Raw genomic sequence first — 27,111 nt, forward strand, 5'->3', positions numbered from 1 at the left:
CCATTTTGAGCGTTTAATTGACCCCACAAATGTGATGCTCCAGAAACTCAATCTGCTCAAAGGAAAGTCAGTTTTGTAGCTTCTGTAACGAGCTAAACTGTTTTCAGATGTGTGAACATGATTGCACAAGGCTTTTCTAATCATCAATTAGCCTTCTGAGCCAATGAGCAAACACATTGTACCATTAGAACACTGGAGTGATAGTTGCTGGAAATGGGCCTCTATACACCTATGTAGATATTGCACCAAAAACCAGACATTTGCAGCTAGAATAGTCATTTACCACATTAGCAATGTATAGAGTGTATTTCTTTAAAGTTAAGACTAGTTTAAAGTTATCTTCATTGAAAATAAGGACATTTCAATGTGACCCCAAACTTTTGAACGGTAGTGTATATATATATATATATATATATATATATATATATATATATATATATATATATATATATATATATATATATATATATATACATATATATTAATCAATAAAACATTGTCCTCTTTTACCATATATATATACATACATATATATACTGTAAATGGTAAAAGAGGACGATACATGTGATACAAATGTTGTAATATCAGTGTTAAATGACATATTTCCAGTGTCAAATGTAATATTACCTCTGCTGAGAGTTTCCTGTGTGTGTCGTGTGGTCAACATGCCCTAATAATCCGAGTTATGCTTACCGCTCATGAACCTTCCATCAGCCTTGGCAAATTGCAGAGATTAGAGGGAGAGTGTCGGCATATATATTTATATCTTTATTGTTGCGGATCATCCCGGCTTATCTGCTCTCAAAAAGCAAAGACGCATCCCGGCGGATGGCAAAGGTCGTGAAATGTGATCCGGCAGCCATGCGAGTGGGAGTGGGAGGGGGAGGGGCGGGCGGGGGGCACATAGAGCGCTCCCGCCCACACCTAATGTTGTTATGTTTTAATATCATCAAGTTTGGCCGTGCCCTATTGATTTGTGCCAGATGAACAAGCATGTGACGCACTCACGCTTCCAGCCAACTGCGGCCCACGGCGAGCTTTTCTTCCATCGCGCTACTTGTGCGTGTGTGTGTGCGCGTGTGTGTGTGCGTGTGTGTGTGTGTGTGTGTGTGCGCGCTTGTGTGTGTGCGTCAAGTATTTATTCTTCTGGAATGAATGTCGCTCTTAAAGGCCTACTGAAAGCCACAACTACCGACCACGCAGTCTGATAGTTTATATATCAATGATGAAATCTTAACATTATAACACATGCCAATACGGCCGGGTTAACTTATAAAGTGACATTTAAAATTTGCCGCTAAACTTCCGGTTCGAAACGCCTCTGAGGATGACGTATGCGCGTGACGTAGACCGGCGAACACGGGTATGCCTTCCACATTTTGAAGCCAATACGAAAAAGCTCTGTTTTCATTTCATAATTCCACAGTATTCTGGACATCTGTGTTGGTGAATCTGTTGCAATCATGTTCATTGCATTATGGAGAAGGAAGCTGAGCAAGCAAAGAAGAAAGTTGTCGGTGCGAAATGGACGTATTTTTCGAACGTAGTCAGCAACAACAGTACACAGCCGGCGCTTCTTTGTTTACATTCCCGAAAGATGCAGTCAAGATGGAAGAACTCGGATAACAGAGACTCTAACCAGGAGGACTTTTGACTTCGATACACAGACGCCTGTAGAGAACTGGGACAACACAGACTCTTACCAGGATTACTTTGATTTGGATGACAAAGACGCAGACGTGCTTCTGTGAGTATGCAGCTTTGGCTTCTAAACATTTGATCGCTTGACCGTATGTGTGCAACTTTTTTTTGCGTATGTACGTAACTTTTTTAAAATATATAAGCTTTATGAACCTTGGGTTAGGTGAACGGTCTTTTGGGCTGAGTGATTGTGTGTGTTGATCAGGTGTTTGAATTGTATTGGCGTGTTCTATGGAGCTAGGAGCTAGCATAGGAGCTAGGAGCTAGCATAACAAACACGCAGGTGTTTTTATGCAGGATTAATTTGTGGCATATTAAATATAAGCCTGGTTGTGTTGTGGCTAATAGAGTAAATATATGTCTTGTGTTTATTTACTGTTTTAGTCATCCCCAGCTGAATACCAGGTACCGTGAGTATGCAGCCTTGGCTGCTAAACATTTGATAGCTTGACCGTATGTGCGCGTCACGTACGTAACTTTTTAAAAATATATGAGCTTTATGAACCGTGGGTTAGGTGAACGGTCTTTTGGGCTGAGTGATTGTGTGTGTTGATCAGGTGTTTGAATTGTATTGGCGTGTTCCATGGAGCTAGGAGCTAGCATAGGAGCTAGGAGCTAGCATAACAAACACGCAGGTGTTTTTATGCAGGATTAATTTGTGGCATATTAAATATAAGCCTGGTTGTGTTGTGGCTAATAGAGTATATATATGTCTTGTGTTTATTTACTGTTGTAGTCATTCCCAGCTGAATATCAGGTCACCCCCGGCTCTCACAGCATCTTCCCTATCTGAATAGCTTCAACTCCCCACTAGTCCTTCACTTGCACTTTACTCATCCACAAATCTTTCATCCTCGCTCAAATTAATGGGGAAATTGTCGCTTTCTCGGTCCGAATCTCTCTCACTTCATGCGGCCATCATTGTAAACAATAGGGAACTTTGCGTATATGTTCAACTGACTACGTCACGCTACTTCCGGTAGGTGCAAGCCTTTTTTTTATCAGATACCAAAAGTTGCAATCTTTATCGTCGTTGTTCTATACTAAATCCTTTCAGCAAAAATATGGCAATATCGCGAAATGATCAAGTATGACACATAGAATAGATCTGCTATCCCCGTTTAAATTTAAAAAATTCATTTCAGTAGGCCTTTAATATCAGTGTTAAAAAACGTGTTATTTTGCAAACAAATAATAATTGAATCACTCGTTAACAAACGTAAGTAATTACTCGAATAAATAATTATGCATTACTTTAAAAATAAATTAAAAAAAGCTTCAAATATCTGGCGTATGCGGTTGGGATGTTTCATGAGAGCGGTGTGCATGTGTGCCTTCAAAAGGTGGTGCCTACCATTACCTCACTGCTTGGCACTCAGCATCAAGGGTTGGAATTGGGGGTTGGATCACCAAAAATTATTCTCGGGCGCGGCCACCGCTGCTGCTCACTGCTCCCCTCACCTCCCAGGGGGTGATCAAGGGGATGGGTCAAATGCAGAGAATAATTTTGCCACACCTAGTGTGTGTGTGTGTGACAATCATTGGTACTTTAACTTCAACTGTTGCTAAGTGACGACAACGCCCGGACAGAGCAGCGTTAGCTCAGCTGTGTTTCTAAGCTCCTGCCTTAGCTCTGTTGAAACTGGATTGTGTTAGCACGAATCAACAAAGAGACGGTTATAAAGAGCTGTAGTCTCCTTGTCCACTAACGAAGTAATGTGGGATTGCTTGATTTGTGGTTCATCACTACCCTCAAAGTATTATCGTGTATTTGCGCCAGTACAGTACTGGCATGTCGTGTGTTGTTTACTGTGTGATGTTGCCTCCTTCTATATGACATTGTTATTTTGAATACCGCTGATTATACATGTATTGTCTTTTGTGTTTACATACTACAGGACAATGCATTAGGTACACTGATCAATAACTCAATATGAGGGGGCGGGGTTATGAGTTCAGCTTTAAACCACACAGGCGCTAACCGAAAAACCTAACATTCCATCTTCAAAGACAACGTTAATATTGCTGTTATTTTTGTTTTTAGACTTTCTGAAGATGTTTTTCCTATTTTAGTTTTTCCCCTTGAATATTTTTAATGCTAACTACACATATTGCTAGCATACACATGAAACAATATTTCGATATTTCCATCATATTTCCGCATGCTCGATGTATTATAGTACAGATGGTCCGTTTTACACATTTAGGGACACACAATAGAGAGGCAGGACTCATCGAGATAAGCCAGCAGGGGAGCCGTCTCCATGGAAAGTGGAGTCAGACGGGACATGGACCAGCCAACCCTCCTTTGGAGCGGTCTATCAGACTTTGTGAAGAAAGACAGGGCGGACATTCTTTCCCTAGTCGTGAGGGAGTTGTAGTTCTTTGTTTCGAACAGTCACATCGTGAAAGAAATCCACGATGGGGAATCTGAAAAATCCACTTGGTGAACTTTATTGGAGATTAAAGAAAAAGTTCTCCCTCTAAAGGCTTAGTGGCCACATGCCTTTTAGCTCTTATTTCCAAAATTGTGAACACTACTGAATTGGGGTCTTATGGCCACTTATGTGGACACTTATACTGCCATCTGGTGGTGTCAGAAGAGTATAACATACAATGGAATTTGGAAAAATAAAAAAGGGTAAAAATAAGAATTAGCATGTCACTAAACAGGAAGTACACGTTTGTGTACTTATGGACTAAGTACATCATATCAAAATATGACTCTTAGTTTTTATTCTAATTAGGATCTAATAAGCCCAAAGCTTATTGGTGTGTTCGAACTATCGTGGGATCACACTCCTCAGCCTTCCCGGTAAGGTGTACTGGAGAGGAGGCTACGCCGGATAGTCGGACCTCGGATTCAGGAGAAACAGTGTGGTTTTCGTCCTGGTCGTGGAACTGTGGACCAGCTCTATACTCTCGGCAGGGTCCTTGAGGGTGCATGGGAGTTTGCCCAACCAGTCTACATGTGCCTTGTGGACTTGGAGAAGGCATTCAACCGTGTCCCTTGAGAAGTCCTGTGGGGAGTGCTCAGAGAGTATGGGGTATCGGACTGTCTGATTGTGGCGGTCCGCTCCCTGTATGATCAGTGTCAGAGCTTGGTCCGCATTGCCGGCAGTAAGTCGGACCCGTTTCCCGTGAGGGTTGGACTCCGCCAAGGCTGCCCTTTGACACAGATTCTGTTCATAATTTTTATGGACAGAATTTCTAGGCGCAGTCAAGGCGTTGAGGGGATCTGGTTTGGTGGCTGCAGGATTAGGTCTCTGCTATTTGCAGATGATGTGGTCCTGATGGCTTCATCCGGCCAGGATCTTCAGCTCTCACTGGATCGGTTCGCAGCCGAGTGTGAAGCGACTGGGATGAGAATCAGCACCTCCAAGACCGAGTCCACGGTTCTCGCCTGGAAAAGGGTGGAGTGCCATCTCCGGGTTGGGGTAGGAGACTCTTCCCCAAGTGGAGGAGTTCAAGTACCTCGGAGTCTTATTCACGAGTGAGGGAAGAGTGGATCGTGAGATCGACAGGCGGATCAGTGCGGAGTTTTCAGTAATGCGGACGCTGTATCGATCCGTTGTGGTGAAGAAGGAGCTGAGCCGGAAGGCAAAGCTCTCAATTTACCGGTCCATCTACGTTCCCATCCTCACCTATGGTCATGACCGAAAGGACAAGATCACGGGTACAAGCGGCCCAAATGAGTTTGGGGCTCTCCCTTAGAGATAGGGTGAGAAGCTCTGCCATCCGGGAGGAGCTCAAAGTAAAGCCGCTACTCCTCCACATGGAGAGGAGCCAGATGAGGTGGTTCGGGCATCTGGTCAAGATGCCACCTGAACGCCTCCCTAGGGAGGTGTTTAGGGCACGTCCGACCGGCAGGAGGCCACGGGGAAGACCCAGGACACGTTGGGAAGACTGTGTCTCCCGGCTGGCCTGGGAACGCCTCGGGATCCCCCGGGAGGAGTTGGACGAAGTGGCCATTCTGACTTTGTTCTTAGAACCCGGCGGCGCATCAGTGGCTAGCAGGGCGGAGTTTGCATGTGCCCGCCCCCTCCCGCGGCGTCGGTCGGGTTTTATCGTCCTCCTACTTCCTGAACACGTCTCACTTTCATCTGATCCACTTGTGTCGTTTACCTGACGGGAGATTTTCGCCACGGACGGGGGGCGGTTTTCAAGGTCGGGCTTCTCCTCGGCACCGCGAGCCATGACTCCTGCGAGCCAGTGTGTTGACTGAGTGGACGTCTTCAGCGAGAAACACTTCCTGTCTTGAGTGTGTGTGTGTCCCAGCGGATGGCTCGACTAGAATGGCGATCAATAGCCCCCAGTATCAATACTGCCCCCCCCCCAGTAGTTTGCACAAGCAGGGCGCTCTCCCTCCTGCCGCCCGCTCATCTCCCAGACCACGAGTCCAAAGTCCAATTAAACGCGAGGAACAATACAGGCACTGCTGCATAATTGATGTTTGTCCTGCTTTTTTTTATTTGAACGGCTCCAATAAAGCAGCGACCTTCAATAATTCATGAGCCCCGCTTTGTTATGATGCTCCGTTACCGTGGCGACGGCCTCCCCTCCGGCTCACGGACCTTCTAACCGGCACCGTGACCCGCGAGATCGGATCACGCGAGCAAACAAACATTGGAGTGCAGCCGAGGACTGACACTCAATTGGAATACTGCCATAAGTACACTGAGGTTAGCGTGTACTAAAACACGTGCAAAACAAAGCCCGGCTACTAAACTTGGGAGCAGAGGATTCCGGCTACTAAACTTGGGAGCAGAGGATTCCGGCTACTAAACTTGGGAGCAGAGGATTCCGGCTACTAAACTTGGGAGCAGAGGATTCCGGCTACTAAACTTGGGAGCAGAGGATTCCGGCTACTAAACTTGGGAGCAGAGGATTCCGGCTACTAAACTTGGGAGCAGAGGATTCCGGGTACTAAACTTGGGAGCAGAGGATTCCGGGTACTAAACTTGGGAGCAGAGGATTCCGGGTACTAAACTTGGGAGCAGAGGATTCCGGCTACTAAACTTGGGAGCAGAGGATTCCGGCTACTAAACTTGGGAGCAGAGGATTCCGGCTACTAAACTTGGGAGCAGAGGATTCCGGCTACTAAACTTGGGAGCAGAGGATTCCGGCTACTAAACTTGGGAGCAGAGGATTCCGGCTACTAAACTTGGGAACAGAGGATTCCGGCTACTAAACTTGGGAGCAGAGGATTCCGGCTACTAAACTTGGGAGCAGAGGATTCCGGCTACTAAACTTGGGAGCAGAGGATTCCGGCTACTAAACTTGGGAGCAGAGGATTCCGGCTACTAAACTTGGGAGCAGAGGATTCCGGGTACTAAACTTGGGAGCAGAGGATTCCGGGTACTAAACTTGGGAGCAGAGGATTCCGGCTATTAAACTTGGGAGCAGAGGATTCCGGCTACTAAACTTGGGAGCAGAGGATTCCGGCTACTAAACTTGGGAGCACAGGATTCCGGCTACTAAACTTGGGAGCAGAGGATTCCGGCTACTAAACTTGGGAGCAGAGGATTTCGGCTACTAAACTTGGGAGCAGAGGATTCCGGCTACTAAACTTGGGAGCAGAGGATTCCGGCTACTAAACTTGGGAGCAGAGGATTCCGGCTACTAAACTTGGGAGCAGAGGATTCCGGCTACTAAACTTGGGAGCAGAGGATTCCGGCTACTAAACTTGGGAGCAGAGGATTCCGGCTACTAAACTTGGGAGCAGAGGATTCCGGCTACTAAACTTGGGAGCAGAGGATTCCGGCTACTAAACTTGGGAGCAGAGGATTCCGGGTACTAAACTTGGGAGCAGAGGATTCCGGGTACTAAACTTGGGAGCAGAGGATTCCGGGTACTAAACTTGGGAGCAGAGGATTCCGGCTACTAAACTTGGGAGCAGAGGATTCCGGCTACTAAACTTGGGAGCAGAGGATTCCGGCTACTAAACTTGGGAGCAGAGGATTCCGGCTACTAAACTTGGGAGCAGAGGATTCCGGCTACTAAACTTGGGAGCAGAGGATTCCGGCTACTAAACTTGGGAACAGAGGATTCCGGCTACTAAACTTGGGAGCAGAGGATTCCGGCTACTAAACTTGGGAGCAGAGGATTCCGGCTACTAAACTTGGGAGCAGAGGATTCCGGCTACTAAACTTGGGAGCAGAGGATTCCGGCTACTAAACTTGGGAGCAGAGGATTCCGGGTACTAAACTTGGGAGCAGAGGATTCCGGGTACTAAACTTGGGAGCAGAGGATTCCGGCTATTAAACTTGGGAGCAGAGGATTCCGGCTACTAAACTTGGGAGCAGAGGATTCCGGCTACTAAACTTGGGAGCACAGGATTCCGGCTACTAAACTTGGGAGCAGAGGATTCCGGCTACTAAACTTGGGAGCAGAGGATTCCGGCTACTAAACTTGGGAGCAGAGGATTCCGGCTACTAAACTTGGGAGCAGAGGATTCCGGCTACTAAACTTGAGAGCAGAGGATTCCGGCTACTAAACTTGGGAGCAGAGGATTCCGGCTACTAAACTTGGGAGCAGAGGATTCCGGCTACTAAACTTGGGAGCAGAGGATTCCGGCTACTAAACTTGGGAGCAGAGGATTCCGGCTACTAAACTTGGGAGCAGAGGATTCCGGCTACTAAACTTGGGAGCAGAGGATTCCGGCTACTAAACTTGGGAGCAGAGGATTCCGGCTACTAAACTTGGGAGCAGAGGATTCCGGGTACTAAACTTGGGAGCAGAGGATTCCGGCTACTAAACTTGGGAGCAGAGGATTCCGGCTACTAAACTTGGGAGCAGAGGATTCCGGCTACTAAACTTGGGAGCAGAGGATTCCGGCTACTAAACTTGGGAGCAGAGGATTCCGGGTACTAAACTTGGGAGCAGAGGATTCCGGGTACTAAACTTGGGAGCAGAGGATTCCGGCTACTAAACTTGGGAGCACAGGATTCCGGCTACTAAACTTGGGAGCACAGGATTCCGGCTACTAAACTTGGGAGCAGAGGATTCCGGCTACTAAACTTGGGAGCAGAGGATTTCGGCTACTAAACTTGGGAGCAGAGGATTCCGGCTACTAAACTTGGGAGCAGAGGATTCCGGCTACTAAACTTGGGAGCAGAGGATTCCGGCTACTAAACTTGGGAGCAGAGGATTCCGGCTACTAAACTTGGGAGCAGAGGATTCCGGCTATTAAACTTGGGAGCAGAGGATTCCGGCTACTAAACTTGGGAACAGAGGATTCCGGCTACTAAACTTGGGAGCAGAGGATTCCGGCTACTAAACTTGGGAGCACAGGATTCCGGCTACTAAACTTGGGAGCAGAGGATTCCGGCTACTAAACTTGGGAGCAGAGGATTCCGGCTACTAAACTTGGGAGCAGAGGATTCCGGCTACTAAACTTGGGAGCAGAGGATTCCGGCTACTAAACTTGGGAGCAGAGGATTTCGGCTACTAAACTTGGGAGCAGAGGATTCCGGCTACTAAACTTGGGAGCAGAGGATTCCGGCTACTAAACTTGGGAGCAGAGGATTCCGGGTACTAAACTTGGGAGCAGAGGATTCCGGCTACTAAACTTGGGAGCAGAGGATTCCGGCTACTAAACTTGGGAGCAGAGGATTCCGGCTACTAAACTTGGGAGCAGAGGATTCCGGCTATTAAACTTGGGAGCAGAGGATTCCGGCTACTAAACTTGGGAGCAGAGGATTCCGGCTACTAAACTTGGGAGCAGAGGATTCCGGGTACTAAACTTGGGAGCAGAGGATTCCGGCTACTAAACTTGGGAGCAGAGGATTCCGGGTACTAAACTTGGGAGCAGAGGATTCCGGGTACTAAACTTGGGAGCAGAGGATTCCGGCTACTAAACTTGGGAGCAGAGGATTCCGGCTATTAAACTTGGGAGCAGAGGATTCCGGCTACTAAACTTGGGAGCAGAGGATTCCGGCTACTAAACTTGGGAGCAGAGGATTCCGGCTATTAAACTTGGGAGCAGAGGATTCCGGCTACTAAACTTGGGAGCAGAGGATTCCGGCTACTAAACTTGGGAGCAGAGGATTCCGGCTACTAAACTTGGGAGCAGAACATAGACATATTGTCTATTCAGCAATATCATTTTATAATTGAACAGCAGCTGGATGACTTGCCTACGAGTATTTATAAAAGTCTGATTGGCAGCGACCACCAGGTGTGCGCCAGCCAATCAGGAAACAGGTGGGAGGCAAACAGGAAACGGAACCAAAAAAAAAGGAGCGCTGACCGGGGAAATAAATGCAGAAAAATAAGGAAAGGTGACAAACAGGTGAGACGTTTTTCATTTTTTACGCATTCTAAATCGTAAATAAACTGTTAATGAGAGTCGGCTAACAATGGAGCTAATAAAGCGCTCTGAGAACATGCGAAAACCTCCATCAAGGTTTTATATAGATGATGTAAGTAAAGTACAGTATTAGTAAAGTATTAATACAGTATAAGTACAATATAAACACAAGTTAAGTACAGTATAAATACAGTATTTGTACAGTATCAGCCCAGTATAAGTACAGTATAAGCACAGTATACGTACAATATAAGTAGTGTCAGTACAGTATAAGTACAGTATCAGCACAGTATACGTACAATATAAATATGGTCAGTACAGTATAAGTACAGTATCAGTAAAGTATAAGTATAGTATCAGTACAGTACAAGCACAGCATAAGTACAGTATCAGTACAGTATTAGTACAGTACAAGCACAGTATCAGTATAGTACAAGTATATCATAAGTACAGTATCAGTACAGTATTAGTACAGTACAAGCACAGTATCAGTATAGTACAAGTATATCATAAGTACAGTATCAGTACAGTATATGCACAGTATAAGTACAGTATCAGATCAGTATCAGTACAGTACAAATATATCATAAGTACAGCATTAGTACAGTAAAAGCACAGTATCAGTACAGTACAAGTACATCATAAGTACAGTATCAGTGCAGTATAAGCACAGTACAAGTACAGCATAAGTACAGTATCAGTACAGTATTAGTACAGTACAAGTGCAGTATCAGTACAGTACAAGTACATCATAAGTACAGTATCAGTACAGTATCAGTGCAGTATAAGCACAGTATCAGTACAAGTACAGCATAAGTACAGTATCAGTGCCGTATAAGCACAGTACCAGTACAGTACAAGTACAGCATAAGTACAGTATAAGTGCAGTGTAAGCACAGTATCAGTACATCATAAGTACAGTATCAGTACAGTATCAGTGCAGTATAAGCACAGTATCAGTACAGTACAAGAACAGCATACAGTATCGGTACAGTACAAGTACAGCATCAGTACAGTATCAGTGGAGTACAAGTACAGCATAAGTACAGCATCAGTACAGTATAAGTACAGTATCAGTACAGTACAAGTACAGCATTAGTACAGTATCAGTACAGTATAATCACAGTACAAGTACAACATAAGTACAGTATCTGTACAGTATCAGTACAGTATAAGCACAGTATAAGTACATTATAAGTACAGTATCGGTACAGTACAAGTACAGCATAAGTACAGTATCAGTACAGTATAAGTACAGTATCAGTACAGTACAAGTACAGTACAGTATCAGTACAGTACAAGTACAGTACAAGTACAGCATAAGTACAGTATAAGTACAGTACAAGTACAGTACAGTACAAGTACACCATAAGTACAGTATCAGTACAGTACAAGTACAGTACAAGTACAGCATAAGCACAGTATCAGTACAGTACAAGTACAGCATAAGTACAGTATCAGTACAGTATAAGTACAGTATCAGTACAGTACAAGTACAGTACAAGTACAGTACAAGTACAGCATAAGTACAGTATCAGTACAGTATAAGTACAGTATCAGTACTGTACAAGTACAGTACAGTGTCAGTACAGTACAAGTACAGTACAAGTACAGCACAAGTACAGTATAAGTACAGTACAAGTACAGTACAGTACAAGTATAACATAAGTACAGTATCAGTACAGTACAAGTACAGTACGAGTACAGCATAAGTACAGTATCAGTACAGTACAAGTACAGCACAAGTACAGCATAATTACAGTATCAGTACAGTACAAGTACAGTATCAGTACAGTACAAGTACAGTACAAGTACAGTATCAGTACAGTACAAGTACAGTACAAGTACAGTACAGTACAAGTACAGCATAAGTACAGTATCAGTACAGTAAAAGTACAGTACAAGTACAGCATAAGTACAGTATCAGTACAGTACAAGTACAGCATAAGTACAGTATCAGTACAGTAAAAGTACAGTACAGTACAAGTACAGTATCAGTACAGTACAAGTACAGTACAAGTACAGTACAAGTACAGTACAGTACAAGTACAGCATAAGTACGTGAGTTAGCCAAAGACTGGTAAAGAAGAGCCACAACATGACCTCTGACCCCAGCAGCCACAGGAAGTGGTGTCCAGAGGCGAAGGTCTTGAACAACTCCGCTGGCAGACAGCCCTTCACAATAAGAGCCTGAAGTGGAAGTGCTGACTCCTGGCTGTGCTCCACTGATTGGCGGCCGGCACACAAAGCGCTCATCACCTGAGAGCACTGCTCAAGGTGGAGGCGGGCTGATTTCCCTGGGGGGGGGGGGGGGGGGGGGCACATGTGTGTCCCGGAGATAAGGTCCCCCTCGCTCCCCGGGGCCCCGTTGTGGCCGGCCAAACCGCCGAAGGGAGGAAAAAGTTCTGCGGTGTGGAACGCCGAGACTTCAGCTTCCTCCTCCTCTTCACTGCGGCGCCCAAACTTTGTTCCCTCAAAGTTTGAGGGTGCTGTGCGGCGGGGGGGGGGGGGGGGTGGGGGGGGGGGTTAACACCTGGCTCTCGGCAAAGGCGGCCGCGCTCCCTCCCCTCCCCGCGTCTGCCCTGCTTAAACTGCTTGGAGCCCCTCTGCAAGTCTCGGGGTTTCTTTGTCGTAACAGGACGAGGGGGAAAGGACTGACAACGGGACGGTCGGCATGACGACGGCGCTCTCGTCTCCGCACGGCGGGATGTCAGAAGCGCCCGAAGGCGACGCGATGATCTCTGGAGCGTGCGCACGAAAGCGTGTACTAACAGGAAGTGGCGTGCAATGCGGCCCCGCGGCGAGAACCCAGCCCGCCACTTCCTGTTTGTAATTTGATTGGATTGATTACAAACTGAATAGACACGCCCCCCAGCACCCCACACTAATGATGTCATCAACTGCTGCTTTCATAGTAACAATGTAAGTATTTTAAATATTATATTTGTATTTTATTCCTAATTAACTAAGCGCCAAGGAGAAGTCAGAGCTTGAAAACACAAGGAACACAAGACCTAAGAACAAAAATAGGCAAACCGACAAAAGATAAGTAGATACAACTAGATGCAGTAATGTATAAACTATAGTACCAAAAATAGGCCCTGAGAAAGGACAGTATAGTAATAGACTATAAATACCCAACTAGACCCTCAGTAAGAACAGTAGAGTAATAGACTAAAGTACCAAACTAGTCCCTGAGAAAGCACAGTAGAGTAATAGACTATAGTACCAAACTAGATCCTGAGAAAGTACAGTAGAGTAATCGTCTATAATACCAAACTAGATCCTGAGAAAGAACAGTATAGTAATAGACTATAGTACCAAACTAGATCCTGAGAAAGAACAGTATAGTAATAGACTATAGTACCAAACTAGATCCTGAGAAAGCTCAGTAGAGTAATAGGCTAAGGTACCAAACTAGTACCTGAGAAAGTACACTATAGTAATAGAATATAGTACCAATAATCAAGTATAGTTGTATACCATATTTCCAGTATAGTCCTATATCAAAGTCCCAGTATAGTCATATATCATAGTCCCTGTATTGTCCTGTACCATAGTCCCAATATAGTCCTGTATTATAGTCCCAGCATAGATTATATACCATAGTCCCAGTATAGTCCTTTATCATAGTCCCAGTATAGTCCTATAACATAGTCCCAGTATAGTCCTATACCATAGTCCCAGTATAGTCCTTTATCACAGTCCCAGTATAGTCCTTTATCATAGCCCCATTATGGTCATATATCATAGTCCCAGTATGGTTGTATATCATAGTCCCATTATAGTCATATATCATAGTCCCAGTATGGTTGTATATCATAGTCCCATTATAGTTGTATATCATAGTCCCATTATAGTCCTCTATCATAGTCCCATTATAGTCCTCTATCATAGTCCCATTATAGTCCTATATCATAGCCCCAGTATAGTTGTATATCATAGTTCCATTATAGTCGTTTATTATAGTCCCAGTATAGTCATATATCATAGTCCCTGTATAGTTATATATATATCATAGTCCCATTATAGCCTTATATCATTGTCCCAGTATGGTCTTATACCCTAGTCCCAGTATAATCCTATATCATAGTCGCATCATAGTCCTATATTATAGTCACATTATAGTCCTATATCATAGAAGCAGTATAGTTGTATATCATAGTCCCAGTATATTTGTATATCATAGTCCCATTATAGTCCTATATCATACCCCTAGTATAGTTTTATATCATAGTGCCATTATAGTACTATAGCATAGTCCCAGTATAGACATAAATCATAGTCCCTGTATAGTTGTATATCATAGTCCCATTATAGTCCTACATCATAGTCCCATTATAGTCCTATATCATAGTCCCAGTATAGTCTTATATCATAGTCCCAGTATAGTCCTATATCATAGTCCCAGTATAAATGTATATCATAGTCCCAGTATAGTCCTGTATCATAGTCCCTGTATAGTCCTGTATCATAGTCCTAGTATAGTGCTGTATCATAGTCCCAGTATAGTCCTGTATCATAGTCCCTGTATAGTCCTGTATCATAGTCCTAGTATAGTGCTGTATCATAGTCCCAGTATAGTCCTGTATCATAGTCCCTGTATAGTCCTGTATCATAGTCCTAGTATAGTGCTGTATCATAGTCCCAGTATAGTCCTGTATCATAGTCCCTGTATAGTGCTGTATCATAGTCCCAGTATAGTCCTGTATCATAGTCCCTGTATAGTCCTAGTATAGTGCTGTATCATAGTCCCAGTATAGTCCTGTATCATAGTCCCTGTATAGTCCTGTATCATAGTCCTAGTATAGTCCTGTATCAGTCCTAGTATAGTCCTGTACCATAGTCCCAGTATAGTCCTAAACTATTAGCAGCACAAAGGTGACACGCTGAAGAGGGAGCAGTGAGCCCAATAAAGTGAGACCACGGTAGCTTCTCTCTCAGCCGCCCACTCGCCGCAGCTCGCCGGGCGGCGCCGCCGTCGTCTAACTGACAGGCCGCAGTCACGGGGTGAGCAGCGCGGCAGCCATTTTCCTAGCATCAACTCCCACCCCGTGCCAATTAGAGGCGCTGGCAGGCTGTGATGGCGGCGCTATTAAAAGAGATGTCGGGGTGCATCTGACAGATGGCGCCGCACCAACAGAGCCCGCCCACGGCTCCGCCCACAGCCGACAAGCCTCACCTCCGCTTATAGCACACGCAGGGCGCCGTACCTGACGTCTTCCCTCTAGCGGCCGTTAGAGACGATTATGTAAATCATCCTAAGCGCCCCTGGGACCAGCTGGTCCTGAAGCGCGGGGTCGGGGAACGCCGTCCGGCCCGCCGCTAATGGTCACTTCCTTCTCAGCGGCGAGAAGCTTTTTAGGCCGACACATGACCAGTGCATCAAGTGGGCGTGGCTTGGGAGAAAGTGATGACAGTGATTCAACTCTCAACCCTCCGACTCTCCGTTGGAGTACTAGAAAGCACACACACACACACACACACACACACACACACACACACACACACACACACACACACGTCCCCCGAGTAATCTATGAGCTCACGGCGTTAAGTGCTGGAGGATTATTATCTCACAGGCAACGAGAGGAAGCAGATAAACAGATTTTTTAATTTTACGGTAAAAGGACAGAGCTCAGTTTTTTAACGTAAAATAAACAATCTTTTTACTTATTTTTTTTAAGTGTTGGACTGTAAATTAAAATCATTGTTATTTTAAAAATTGTAACGACCGAGCTGCCTTTTTTTTTTAAACAGTGGTTAAAAAAAAAAAAAAAAATTATTTAAAAAAAAAAAAGTTGTCAACATAATTGGGTCGTCGACATAAACGGGTGGTTGACGTAAATAAGTTGTCGACATGAACATCTTGTTGATATAAACAAGTGTCGTCAACAAACAATTTTGTGGTTTCAATGCAATGACAATAAAGGTATTCTGATTCTGATAAACAAGATGCCAACCTAAACAAGTAATGGACAAGCAGATTGTCAACATAAACAAGTTGTCAACATAAAAGGGTAGTCAACATAAATGAGTATTCCACAAAAGTTTTGTTGACATAAGCAATGTGTTGACATGTGTCGGAATAAACGAGTAGTCGACAAATGGTTTGCCGGCATGAACATGTTGTCAACATAGATGGGTCGTTGACATAAACAGGTTGTGGACATTAATGTTGTCTGGAAATAAACAAGTTGTCAACATGAACATCTTGTTGATGTAAACAAGCGTCACCAACATAAACATGATGCCAACCTAAACAAGTAATGGACAAGCAGATTGTCAACATAAACAAGTTGTCAACATAAATGGGTAGTCAACATAAATGAGTATTCAACAAATGTTTTGTTGACATAAGCAATATGTCGACATAAATGGGTAGTCGAAATAAACGAGTAGTCGACAAATGGTTTGCCGGCATGAACATGTTGTGGGTCGTCGACATAAACAGGTTGTGGACATTAATGGTGTGTGGAAATAAACAAGTTGTCAACATGAACATCTTGTTGATATAAACAAGCTTTGACAAATAGGTAGTTGACGTAAATGGTGTGTGGACATAAACAAGTTGTCAACATGAACATCTTGTTGATATAAACAAGCGTCGACAAACAGGTCATCGACATAAACAAGTTGTCAACCTAAACAGGTAATGGACAAGCAGATTGTCAACATAAACAAGTTGTCAACATGAAAGGGTAGTCAACATAAATGAGTATTCGACAAATGTTTTGTTGACATGAGCAATGTGTCGACATAAACGGGTAGTCGGAATAAACGAGTAGTCGACAAATGGTTTGCCGGCATGAACATGTTGTCAACAAAGATGGGTCGTCGACATAAACAGGTTGTGGACATTAATGTTGTCTGGAAATAAACAAGTTGTCAACATGAACATCTTGTTGATGTAAACAAGCGTCACCAACATAAACATGATGTCAACCTAAACAAGTAATGGACAAGCAGATTGTCAACATAAACAAGTTGTCAACATAAAAGGGTAGTCAACATAAATGAGTATTCAACAAATGTTTTGTTGACATAAGCAATTTGTCGACATAAACGGGTAGTCGAAATAAACGAGTAGTCGACAAATGGTTTGCCGGCATGAACATGTTGTCAACATAGATGGGTCGTCGACATAAACAGGTTGTGGACATTAATGTTGTCTGGAAATAAACAAGTTGTCAACATGAACATCTTGTTGATGTAAACAAGCGTCGCCAACATAAACATGATGCCAACCTAAACAAGTAATGGACAAGCAGATTGTCAACATAAACAAGTTGTCAACATAAAAGGGTAGTCAACATAAATGAGTATTCCACAAATGTTTTGTTGACATAAGCAATTTGTCGACATAAACGGGTAGTCGAAATAAACGAGTAGTCGACAAATGGTTTGCCGGCATGAACATGTTGTGGGTCGTCGACATAAACAGGTTGTGGACATTAGTGTTGTGTGGAAATAAACAAGTTGTCAACATGAACATCTTGTTGATATAAACAAGCGTCGACAAACAGGTCATCGACATAAACAAGTTGTCAACCTAAACAGGTAATGGACAAGCAGATTGTCAACATAAACAAGTTGTCAACATAAAAGGGTAGTCAACATAAATGAGTATTCGACAAATGTTTTGTTGACATAAGCAATGTGTCGACATAAAAGGGTAGTCGAAAAAAAAGAGTAGTCGACAAATGGTTTGCCAGCATGAACATGTTGTCAACATAGATGGGTCGTCGACATAAACAGGTTGTGGACATTAATGTTGTGTGGAAATAAACAAGTTGTCAACATGAACATCTTGTTGATGTAAACAAGCGTCACCAACATAAACATGATGCCAACCTAAACTGGTAATGGACAAGCAGATTGTCAACATAAACAAGTTGTCAACATAAAAGGGTAGTCAAAATAAATGAGTATTCAACAAATGTTTTGTTGACATAAGCAATATGTCGACATAAATGGGTAGTCGAAATAAACGAGTAGTCGACAAATGGTTTGCCGGCATGAACATGTTGTGGGTCGTCGACATAAACAGGTTGTGGACATTAATGTTGTGTGGAAATAAACAAGTTGTCAACATGAACATCTTGTTGATATAAACAAGCTTTGACAAATAGGTAGTTGATGTAAATGGTGTGTGGACATAAACAAGTTGTCAACATGAACATCTTGTTGATATAAACAAGCGTCGACAAACAAGTCATCGACATAAACAAGTTGTCAACCTAAACAGGTAATGGACAAGCAGATTGTCAACATAAACAAGTTGTCAACATAAAAGGGTAGTCAAAATAAATGAGTATTCAACAAATGTTTTGTTGACATAAGCAATATGTCGACATAAATGGGTAGTCGAAATAAACGAGTAGTCGACAAATGGTTTGCCAGCATGAACATGTTGTCAACATAGATGGGTCGTCGACATAAACAGGTTGTGGACATTAATGTTGTCTGGAAATAAACAAGTTGTCAACATGAACATATTGTTGATGTAAACAAGCGTCGCCAACATAAACATGATGCCAACCTAAACTGGTAATGGACAAGCAGATTGTCCAACATAAACAAGTTGTCAACATAAATGGGTAGTCAACATGAATGAGTATTTGACAAAGGTTTTGTTAACATGAGCAATTTGTCGACATAAACGGGTAGTCGAAATAAACGAGTAGTCGACAAATGGTTTGCCGGCATGGACATGTTGTGGGTCGTCGACATAAACAGGTTGTGGACATTAGTGTTGTGTGGAAATAAAGAAGTTGTCAACATGAACATCTTGTTGATATAAACAAGCTTTGACAAATAGGTAGTTGATGTAAATGGTGTGTGGACACAAACAAGTTGTCAACATGAACATCTTGTTGATATAAACAAGCTTTGACAAACAGGTAGTTGATGTAAATGGTGTGTGGACACAAACAAGTTGTCAACATGAACATCTTGTTGATATAAACAAGCTTTGACAAATAGGTAGTTAATGTAAATGGTGTGTGGACATAAACAAGTTGTCAACATGAACATCTTGTTGATATAAACAAGCTTTGACAAATAGGTAGTTGATGTAAATGGTGTGTGGACTCAAACAAGTTGTCAACATGAACATCTTGTTGATATAAACAAGCTTTGACAAATAGGTAGTTGATGTAAATGGTGTGTGGACATAAACAAGTTGTCAACATGAACATCTTGTTGATATAAACAAGCTTTGACAAATAGGTAGTTGATGTAAATGGCGTGTGGACTTAAACAAGTTGTCAACATGAACATCTTGTTGATATAAACAAGCTTTGACAAATAGGTAGTTGATGTAAATGTTGTGTGGACATAAACAAGTTGTCAACATGAACATCTTGTTGATATAAACAATCTTTGACAAATAGGTAGTTGATGTAAATGGTGTGTGGACATAAACAAGTTGTCAACATGAACATCTTGTTGATATAAACAAGCTTTGACAAATAGGTAGTTGATGTAAATGGTGTGTGGACATAAACAAGTTGTCAACATGAACATCTTGTTGATATAAACAAGCTTTGACAAATAGGTAGTTGATGTAAATGGTGTGTGGACTTAAACAAGTTGTCAACATGAACATCTTGTTGATATAAACAAGCTTTGACAAATAGGTAGTTGATGTAAATGTTGTGTGGACATAAACAAGTTGTCAACATGAACATCTTGTTGATATAAACAAGCTTTGACAAATAGGTAGTTGATGTAAATGTTGTGTGGACATAAACAAGTTGTCAACATGAACATCTTGTTGATATAAACAAGCTTTGACAAATAGGTAGTTGATGTAAATGTTGTGTGGACATAAACAAGTTGTCAACATGAACATATTACTGAGGCCCTCTGAGGGCCACTATAACTGCCTACGTGGCCCTGCATGACAAGCAGTTGTAGGGCCAGCAAACACGTTGGAAGCCGCAGTCTACTTACCTACGTCCTCCTGGTGAGGGTCCCTGGTCGTCCAGTTCTCCACAAGCCAATGGTAAACCCACAAAAAGGATTAGTTCCATGTCGTGGCTCCACAGCACAACAATTAGGCTGACAGGTGATCCAGGTGCTGTGTGACGTCACTTTCCGCTTCCGCTTCCGCCCCCACCGGATGCCTTCGATATCCCCACATTCCATGTTGTTGATACTCCCATCATTATTGGATATGCCTGTCACAGTTCATAACACTTCATAAACGCGTGACATAATAAGTATATAAACTTGTTTTCCCAGCCGAGCACAAGCTAATTATTATTATCTATATGCCGCTATTGCCGCTGGAAAGATTGAAAAGAACTGCCGCTGCTAACTGCTAAAGCTAACAAGCTCAGCTGCGTCAGGACCTGCGATGACGTCACACGTCACTAGGCAACAGGCCCCGCCTTTTAAAAGCACAGCGTCCGCACACTGTGGTTTGATATCAAACACCTCTCACACGCTTATGCCATATATTTTAAGTTTTGTTTTGTTTTTTGAAGTAACATATAAAATAATTACATTTACTAAAGTAATCCAATTACTTTTTTGGTAAAGTAACGAGTAACTATAATTCATTACTTTTTACAAGTAATTAATTTTAGGGCGGCATAGCCACGGACATCTTATTAAGTAGACGCAGCATTGGCTGCTGTGACGCGAGAAATTTGGCCGCCATCTTGAAGTGGTGATGAGGAGCCGGCGAGCAGCCTAAACTGACAGTTGACAGGTAGAAAAACAAAGATGCCAGGCTGGCATAAATTGATTAAACAAGTTGAAAACTTATTCGGGTGTTACCATTTAGTGGTCAATTGTATGGAATATGTACTGTACTGTGCAATCTACTAATAAAAGTTTCAATCAATCAATCAAAGTGTTGTTGAAAAGATGTCCAGAACAAGCGGTTTAAAAAAAAAGGTGTCCAAACCGCAGTGTTCTGAGAATGACTTTTTTGAATTGAATTATATTTATATAGCGCTTTTCTCTAGTGACTCATAGCACTTTACATTGTGAAACCCAATATCTAAGTTCACGACATCCGATGTTTGTTTTTCAACTTCACGTCCGTTTCGTGAGTAACTTCTGTACGTTCTGCAGTGAAATGTGATCTTATCTCGTTGAACCGATCGGAAACGTGAAGGTTTTTCTTACGCGACGGAACGTTCCAGACTGATGTTCCTGTTGGATCATTTATTTCTCTTCCCTTGAATAGTCGTATCTCTGATGGACGCCATGTGAGGTGTTCAAGGACCAGCGGCAGAAGACTACAAACACACACACATACACACACACACACACACACACTTCCTACATGATCTCCATCTTTTTCCTGGTGTGATGAATGGCTGAGTTGTGTCTTTGTGGAAGCACTGACCCACAAATTTTAATTGCTTATTCTTACTTATACACTCTGAGCCTTGAAACGCAGTTTTGCACATTACACTTCAGTGTGTGTGTGTGTGTGTGTGTGTGTGTGTGTGTGTGTGTGTGTGTGTGTGTGTGTGTGTGTGTGTGTGTGTGTGTGTGTGTGTGTGTGTGTAAGTGTGCTGTTTTCAGAGACATTGTTTCCCCCCGCTGGTGTTGTGTTCTAACAGGATTCTGGAAAGACATTAAACGACTTAACAAAGTGCAAACTAGGGCTAGAAATATGTTCAATAAAATGTTCCTATATAGATATACATATATTGTGGAGGGAGGTGTGGCCAGCGCTGCCTGCAGGAGCAGAGGTCACCGCCTCTGTCCATGGTGCTGAGGACAGAGTACCATCAGATGGGGGGGCGTGGCAGTGGTTGGGGACGTGGTTATTTACAGCTAGAATTCACCAACTCGAGTATTTCATATATATATATATATATATATATATATATATATATATATATATATATATATATATATATATATATATATATATATATGTATATATATATATATATATATATATATATATATATATATATATATATATATATATATATATATATATATATATATATATATATTTATTTTATTTACATAGAAAAAATTAAAAATACTTGAATTTCAGTGTTCCGGTGGCTATCCATTAGATGGCAGTATTGTCCTGTTTAACTTCTCCGTTCATGATGAGTATATCATTTCGGCCACAATGTTCAATGGAGAAGTCTGTTCTACAAAATTTACAGGCAACATACACCTTCCCCTTCGAACTGTCCTGGATGAACTGAAATTCTTGTTTACATTTCTTTTGGAACTTGCAAGCGTATTTCTTCATCTTGCTCGTCGACGGCGTCGCCGTGTCTGTAATTTCCTCGTTCTTCTGCTTCGTCTCCTTGTTGTGTGCGCAGTTGTGCACTCTACTCTCTAAAAGCCCTAGATGTTATGACGTCTTTGGGCAGGCAAGCTGTTTATATTGTGGGAAAGCGGACGTGAGAACAGGCTGTCCCCACTCAGTCTCAGGTCCGCATTGAGCTGGAGGGGGCGTGGCCTCCAGCTCCGGCTGAATACCGGGAGTTTGTCGGGAGAAAATCTCTGCCGGGAAGTTGTCGGGAGAGGCGCTGAATACCGGGATTCTCCCGCTAAAAACGGGAGGGTTGGCAAGTATGGTGTATAGAGGCCCATTTCCAGCAACTATCACTCCAGTGTTCTAATGGTACAATGTGTTTGCTCATTGGCTCAGAGGGCTAATTGATGATTAGAAAACCCTTGTGCAATCATGTTCACACATCTGAAAACAGTTGAGCTCGTTACAGAAGCTACAAAACTGGCCTTCCTCTGAGCAGATTGAGTTTCTGGAGCATCACATTTGTGGGGTCAATTAAACGCTCAAAATGGCCAGAAAAAGAGAACTTTCATCTGAAACTCGACAGTCTATTCTTGTTCTTAGAAATGAAGGCTATTCCACTAAATTGTTTGGGTGACCCCAAACTTTTGAACGCTTCACTATACCAATGTTTGGGTTGGAGAACCGCGTTCAAGAACCAAAAAAAGCTCGTTAGATCAAGGATCCGCTGTAATGTAAATAGAACGTGAGAGAGGTTGAAAGCGCCAAATGTAAATATAGCACCTTGTTGTCTTTGGCGGGCCGCCACAAAATAAATGCGTGTGGGAAACAGGAAGTGCGCTACATACGAGAGCGGCTCGTCTCCATCCAGATGCGGACGACAAATGTCTCCTGCTGACCGACCAATGAGGGGCTTGTGTTTCTCTTCGTTAAGCTCCGCCCCCCCCCACACACACACACACACCACACTCCCCCGCATGAGCACTTAGAAGTGACACACACGTGTCATTCCCTCCATCTTGTTTACTGACCTGCCCTGAGATGCACATTAACACACTCACTGTGTGTGTGTGTGTGTGTGTGTGTTCTTGTATTTCTACCCTTCTTGAGACATGAAGAAGGAAAAGTATCTTCCATATGAGGAGGTGTGAACAAGTGATGACATAAATCATGGTCCCAATAACATTGCATCTAATAGACAATGTCTCATTTGCACCCCCTCTGGCCAACATATGAAATAACAAGTGTGTGTAAGTAATTGAAGTGCTCCCCCTCTGGTCAACATATGAAATAACAAGTGTGTGTAAGAAATTGAAATGTGCCCCCTTTGGCCAAAATTAATTTAAAAACAATAAATAAATATGTATATAGAGACATACTGTAATAACTTGAAGTAAATATTGAAGATTAAAAAACATTTACCAACAAAAAATTCCAAAAAGGAACTAAAAGCAGTCTTTTTCTCACAAGGTGTCGACTTTTTTCTCATAAAATTGGGAGAAATTTGTCATATTCTTTCTGTTTCTGTAATATTGCAATATTTTTGTAAAATTAATACTTTTTCATGCCAAATGGTGACATTTGTCATATAAAATTCCGACTTGTATCGCAATATTGACAATGTTTTTGTTGTTCTTGGAAAATAGTGAATTTTTTTTGAGTAAAATTATGACTTTTGTCATCATTTTGACAAGCAAAATTCAGAATATTATTATAATATTGACAAAATGTTAAAGTTTTCTTATAAAATTGTGACTTTTTTTGAGTAAAATTACGACTCTTTCATAAAATTGCCAAAATTTAAAGCTTGTAAAATTGCTAATAATATTGATTAAAATTCAAATTTTTATCACAATATTGCACAAATGTTCAGGTTTTCTTGTCAAATTTTGACTTGCGTTGAGTAAAATGATGACTTTTATTATTATAATACTGCCAAAATTCCAAGTTTTTCTTGTGAAATTCCAACTCATTTTTCACAACAAGCTTTTTTGTATTTGCATAGTATGTATATATTATTCATGTTGTAAATACACTTCTTTATATATCTAGAAAGGCTGGTCCTAAAGAGGGAGGCATTTTTCTCAGGTCTCAAGAAGGTAACAAATACAAGAGTGTGTGTGTGTGTGTGTGTGTGTGTGTGTGTGTGTGTGTGTGTGTGTGTGTGTGTGTGTGTGTGTGTTCTTGTATTTCTACCCTTCTTGAGACATGAAGAAGGAAAAGTATCTTCCATATGAGGAGGTGTGAACAAGTGATGACATACATCACGGTCCCAATAACATTGCATCTAATAGACAATGTCTCATTTGCACCCCCTCTGGCCAACATATAAAATAAAAAGTGTGTGTAAGTAATTGAAGTGCTCCCCCTCTGGTCAACATATGAAATAACAAGTGTGTGTAAGAAATTGAAATTTGCCCCCTTTGGCCAAAATTAATTTAAAAACAATAAATAAATATGTATATAGAGACATACTGTAATAACTTGAAGTAAATATTGAAGATTAAAAAACATTTACCAACAAAAAATTCCAAAAAGGAACTAAAAGCAGTCTTTTTCTCACAAGGTGTCGACTTTTTTCTCATAAAATTGGGAACAATTTGTCATATTCTTTCTGTTTCTGTAATATTGCAATATTTTTGTAAAATTAATACTTTTTAATGCAAAATGGTGACATTTGTCATATAAAATTCCGACTTGTATCGCAATATTGACAATGTTTTTGTTGTTCTTGGAAAATAGTGAATTTTTTTTTGAGTAAAATTATGACTTTTGTAATCATTTTGACAAGCAAAATTCAGAATGTTATTATATTGACAAAATGTTAAAGTTTTCTTATAAAATTGTGCCTTTTTTTGAGTAAAATTACGACTCTTTTCATAAAATTGCCAACATTTAAAGCTTGTAAAATTGCTAATAATATTGATTAAAATTCAAATTTTTATCATAATATTGCACAAATGTTCAGGTTTTCTTGTCAAATTTTGACTTGCGTTGAGTAAAATTATGACTTTTATTATTATAATACTGCCAAAATTCCAAGTTTTTCTTGTGAAATTCCAACTCATTTTTCACAACAAGCTTTTTTATATTTGCATAGTATGTATATATTATTCATGTTGTAAATACACTTCTTTATATATCTAGAAAGGCTGGTCCTAAAGAGGGAGGCATTTTTCTCAGGTCTCAAGAAGGTAACAAATACAAGACTGTGTGTGTGTGTGTGTGTGTGTGTGTGTGTGTGTGTGTGTGTGTGTGTGTGTGTGTGTGTGTGTGTGTGTGTTCTTGTATTTCTACCCTTCTTGAGACATGAAGAAGGAAAAGTATCTTCCATATGAGGAGGTGTGAACAAGTGATGACATAAATCATGGTCCCAATAACATTGCATCTAATAGACAATGTCTCATTTGCACCCCCTCTGGCCAACATATGAAATAACAAGTGTGTGTAAGTAATTGAAGTGCTCCCCCTCTGGTCAACATATGAAATAACAAGTGTGTGTAAGAAATTGAAATGTGCCCCCTTTGGCCAAAATTAATTTAAAAACAATAAATAAATATGTATATAGAGACATACTGTAATAACTTGAAGTAAATATTGAAGATTAAAAAACATTTACAAACAAAAAATTCCAAAAAGGAACTAAAAGCAGTCTTTTTCTCACAAGGTGTCGACTTTTTTCTCATAAAATTGGGAACAATTTGTCATATTCTTTCTGTTTCTGTAATATTGCAATATTTTCCTCAGAAAATGATTACTTTTTCATGTAAAATTAATACTTTTTAATGCAAAATGGTGACAATTGTCATATAAAATTCCGACTTGTATCGCAATATTGACAATTTTTTTGTGGTTCTTGTAAAATAGTGAATTTTTTTTGAGTAAAATTATGACTTTTGTCATCATTTTGACAAGCAAAATTCAGAATATTATTATAATATTGACAAAATGTTAAAGTTTTCTTATAAAATTGTGACTTCTTTTGAGTAAAATTACGACTCTTTTCATAAAATTGCCAAAATTTAAAGCTTGTAAAATTGCTAATAATATTGATTAAAATTCAAATTTTTATCACAATATTGCACAAATGTTCAGGTTTTCTTGTCAAATTTTGACTTGCGTTGAGTAAAATGATGACTTTTATTATTATAATACTGCCAAAATTCCAAGTTTTTCTTGTGAAATTCCAACTCATTTTTCACAACAAGCTTTTTTGTATTTGCATAGTATGTATATATTATTCATGTTGTAAATACACTTCTTTATATATCTAGAAAGGCTGGTCCTAAAGAGGGAGGCATTTTTTCGGAGGCCTCAAGAAGGTGACAGATACAAGAAGGTGTGTGTGTGTGTGTGTGTGTGTGTGTGTGTGTGTGTGTGTGTGTGTGTGTGTGTGTGTGTGTGTGTGTGTGTGTGTGTGTGTGTGTGTGTGTGTGAGTGTGTGTGTGTGTGTGTTCTTGTATTTCTACCCTTCTTGAGACATGAAGAAGGAAAAGTATCTTCCATATGAGGAGGTGTGAACAAGTGATGACATAAATCACGGTCCCAATAACATTGCATCTAATAGACAATGTCTCATTTGCACCCCCTCTGGCCAACATATGAAATAACAAGTGTGTGTAAGAAATTGAAATTTGCCCCCTTTGGCCAAAATTAATTTAAAAACAATAAATAAATATGCATATAGAGACATACTGTAATAACTTGAAGTAAATATTGAAGATTAAAAAACATTTACGAACAAAAAATTCCAAAAAGGAACTGAAAGCAGTCTTTTTTTCACAAGGTGTCGACTTTTTTCTCATAAAATTGGGAACAATTTGTCATATTCTTTCTGTTTCTGTAATAT

General features: G+C 41.3%; 1 protein-coding gene across 1 annotated transcript in view; it reads right to left on the reverse strand.

The window, feature by feature from the left end:
* Positions 1-20,076, reverse strand: part of LOC133645085 (protocadherin-1-like) — a 458,959-nt gene extending 438,883 nt beyond the window's left edge. The window contains exon 1 of the mRNA XM_062039876.1: positions 19,970-20,076. The gene's annotated coding sequence lies outside the window, so the exon portion shown is untranslated. The remainder of the gene's footprint in view (positions 1-19,969) is intronic.
* Between the last annotated feature and the right edge of the window lie 7,035 nt (positions 20,077-27,111).

This window comes from Entelurus aequoreus, linkage group LG28 (assembly GCF_033978785.1).
Source record: "Entelurus aequoreus isolate RoL-2023_Sb linkage group LG28, RoL_Eaeq_v1.1, whole genome shotgun sequence".
In the NCBI taxonomy this organism is placed as follows: Eukaryota; Metazoa; Chordata; class Actinopteri; order Syngnathiformes; family Syngnathidae; genus Entelurus; species Entelurus aequoreus.